Consider the following 4,380-nt stretch of genomic DNA (forward strand, 5'->3'; position numbering starts at 1 on the left):
TAGTTTTACCCGGTAATAGGATCTCTTAATTTTAGCAACTTTATAATAAAGTCCTATAATATAACCTCCCATGGTCTCTCTAGTATTTTAATAGGTTATAGCTCTCTATATAGCTTATACCTCATTAGTTTATTTCTTTAGTAATTTAGATATTTCTTTATAACTTATCTTACTAGTCTCTAAATTCTATTAATAATATACTCCTTTTAGAGTTTTAATACTAAGCCCGTAGCTCTATTATATTCTTAAGTTAATCCCTTATAGAATAACTTAATAAACTCTTTTATAATGTTTCTTAGCATATATATTACTTCTCTATTTTTATACTGCTCTAAGTTTAGATTCTCTACCTATACGTCTTAAATCTTTTATAACTAGTTACTTTTTAGTAATTTATAGGTCTAACTAATTTCTTCTATTACTGTAATTTTCGGATAATTATATCTAATTAATCCGTCTATGTCTTTTTATAGTAAAGCCCCTAATGGCTTTTTATTATTTTATAGTTTAGCCTTTCTACTTAGAGTATCTGCTTATGCATTATCTGTACCCTTAGTATGCTAAATCTTAAAATAGTATTCTATAAGTATCTCTACCCATCTAACCTATCTCTAATTAAGTTCTTTTGTTATTAGAAACCCTATTAGGTTCTTATAATCCGTCTTAACTATAAATAACTTCTTTATACCTTATAAGAATGCTCTCTATTCCTAAAGCACTATAACTATACCTAACAACTCCTTATTATAGATGTTATAGTTTAGTTCTAGTAGTGTTATCTTCCAACTATAGTATATTACTAGGTGCTATCCATCCTTATATTTCTATAGAAAGTATACCCCTAGTATAAAGTCTAATATATCTATTTCAACCACTATCTCTAGCTTTAGTTAGTAGATTTTAAGGATTAGGTCTTAAGTAAATAACTCCTTAACCTCCTTAAATAGTTTCCTCTATTCTTCTCCCTATACCTAAGGTTTTTCTTTCTTTATTAACCTTATAAATAGCTTAATATCCTTTAATTATTAAGCTATAAACCTTCTACAGTAATTACAAACCCCTAAAAATAATCTTAACTGCGTAATGTTCTCTAGTTCTTACTAATTTACTATAGCCTTAATCTTCTTTAGATTTATACTAAGTTAGCTTAATTTAATAATAAATTTAATAAAATCTGTCTTCCTAGTAAAGAACTTGTATTTTTTAATTACTACTAGTATTTGTTTCTTCTATAGTCTCTCTAAAACCCATTTAACATATTTTCCGTATTCCTCCTTACTTATTAAGTAGATAATAATATCGTTAAGGTATACTATAATAAATTCATCTAAGTATTCTCTTAATATATTATTAATACGTTTTTGGAACATTGCTAGTATATTTATAAGCCCGAACTATATTACTAATGGTTTATATAGTCCTTCCTTTAACCTAAAGGCTGCCTTTTATTCGTTACCTTCCTTAATTCTAATCTAATAGTACGCCTATCTTAGATCTATCTTTATAAAGATTTACGCATTACCGATCCTATCTTAGATTTCGCTAATTAAGGGTAAAGGATACCTATCCTTCCTAGTAATGCTATTTAACTGTTTATAGTTAATACATAGCCTAAGTTTTCCGTTTTTCTCTAGTATAAATAGTACTAGATAGCCTGCTAATAACTATAATAGTCTAATATATCCCTTTCGTAAGTTCTCCTAGATAAACTCCTTTAATACTCTCCCTTCTTCTTTAGTAAGCTTATAGATTAAAAAGAATCTAGGACTTATTCCTAGCTCTAATTCTATCTTATAGTCCTATACTATATACTCTAACAGCTTTTTACTTTTTAGTAACTATAGTTTTTTGCCGTACTTATGGTATCTCTTTAGTATATAGCTTAGTCCTTTATCTGTTTTTTTATAGGTCGCCCCTACTTAGTACTATACTATCTTAGCTTATTATTATGTCTTACAGCGTTAAGTATCCCTAATATTGACCTAACCTATAATTAATTAATCCTTAGATTGTATTCCTGTAACTAAGGCATTCCTAGTACTGCCTTATTATTCTCTAATAGTAATATATTAAAAGACATCTTAATTTATCTCCCTTTAATGGTTATCTAAATAGGTCCTATTTTAAGATTAATAATACCTCCTCCGTAGGCTATCGGATCTCCTAAAATTATAACTAATAAATAAGGGTACTCTCTTTGCCTATATAGTAGCCCTATTCTTTTAACTGCTACTAGTAAGATATAGTTCCTTATTGCTCTACTATCTACTAATACTTTAAACTACTAATCTTGCCATTTAACTTATAAATTTAGGTGTTGTCCTTAAATTCCTTTAAGGGTTTAAGGCTTTACTACTAGCTCCCTTTAGTCCCGTAAGCCTTTACTTTTCCTAACTATTAACTACTAGATCCTTATATACTTAACTTATTCTTTAGCTAATGCTTTATTTGCTTTTTATCCTTAATATACTATAAACACGTGTTCTCTAGATATTTCTACTACTATTATCCGTCTAAGTATTCTTCCGTAAGGAATCTTTTTAGTTAAAGTATTAAGTCTCCTAACTTCTAAACTTCTATTAGATGCCAGCTGTGTATATACTTAGTATTTCTATACTATTACTTATCTAGCGCCTAATATATCCTTATAGGGTATTTCCGGTTCTTTTCTTTTAGATTTCTATATATCTTATATATATTATCCATATATATAATCCATAATAGCGTATAGTACGTTAGGTGCTTTAGGTTAACTCTTAGTTTATCTTTATTCTTAAGTTTAAACCTCTATTATATTAATCTAAACGTTATAACTTTATTTACAGGTACTAAGATACGTCTTTTACTTCTCTAGTCCTCTAATTATTCCTTTAGATCTTTTAACGTTATAATTAAGGCTCCCTTAATATAATTTATTACTTTTTCCGTAATTAGGTAGTCCTAAATAACTCTCTCGTCCAACTATATATAGAAATCTTCCTACTCGTTATTATGTCTTTGCCTATACCACTTTTAGTATAGCTGTTAGAGTATATATAGTTTATCCGTAAGGAAGTATCTTCTTATTACTATATTATAACAGCCCTTTATATACCGTTCCTTAAACCTAGTTAGAATTCCTAGATCCTCTTTATTTTCTAGTTTAATAAGCTACTTAGCTTTTAGCGTGCCTACTCTCGGCCTATTAGTAATTCTTTATACCAGTACTCTATCTTATATATAGCCTAGTGTACTAAATTCTATATCTAGTTTCTTTTCTTGCTATATAATAATTCTTGCTCTAAATTTATCTATAGTTTCTCATTTTTTACGTCTTGTAATTAAATCCTTAAAGTTCTCTTACTTCTTAATTATAGTATCAACTTTTTAATCTTTAGGCTAAACACTACATTCCCCTAGTAAGTCCTCTAGGTCTATATATCTATCTCCTAGTCTAATTACTATTTATACTGCGGATTCTCTAATCTGTGGCGAAGCTTCTTACCTCTTACTTATGGGTGACCTTATTTATACTCCGAATTCTTAGTCTCTTAGATCCTTTAATCCTAAGCTTACTTCTTTCTTAAGCTGCGCTCTAGCCTTAGTCCAACTAGGCTTTATAGGTATTCTTATCCCATCTTAAGAGTCTTAAATCTTACTTATCTTACTTTAAGAATCTTATACCTTTAGGAAACTTCGTCCTAAGCTTATTTATATATTGCTGAACTAAGCTACTACTCTACTCCATTGGTTATCATCCGTTATAGGTCCCTAAGCATACCTTATCTCGTCTTAAGAATCTTAGTTATCTCTTATCTTATCTTAAGAATCTTAAGCCTTTAGCCTTTTACCTTTATTAAGTAGTAAGCTAGCACTAGCAGTTGTCTACTTACTTAATTGTCTTTAAATATTACTCCTTCCGTCTTATAAAGTAATGGATACCGTATCTAATAGTATTATAATACCCGTTACTAAACCTTACTTTATAGCGGTTTCAGTTTCTGCTTCTATTACATTATTAAGGTTTAGATACCCCTAGTTAGTTCCTTCTTTTTCCTTATTACTGTTAATTAATAAGTACTCTAACTCTATTATTATTATTACTAATCTTTATCTGTATATTACCATAATATCTTAATCTAGCTTATAGAGTTAATCTTATTCTTTATCTAACTCTTTAGTTCCTTTAAGCCCTCTTAACTCTAGCTCTTATAGCCAATAGCTTATACCGTACTTAGCGTCTTTATAAATTTGGTATGCGTTATTATAATAAAACGCAAAACTTTTAATTAAACACTCTTTTGTTCCTTGTAGTACACTATTATCCCTCTATATATATGTGTTATATACTATTAGTCTAGTTCCCTTTACTACGTAGTAACTCTAACCACTTCTATAGTC

The sequence above is a fragment of the Cenococcum geophilum genome (assembly GCF_001692895.1).
Source record: "Cenococcum geophilum 1.58 unplaced genomic scaffold K441scaffold_4, whole genome shotgun sequence".
NCBI classification, from domain to species: domain Eukaryota; kingdom Fungi; phylum Ascomycota; class Dothideomycetes; order Gloniales; family Gloniaceae; genus Cenococcum; species Cenococcum geophilum.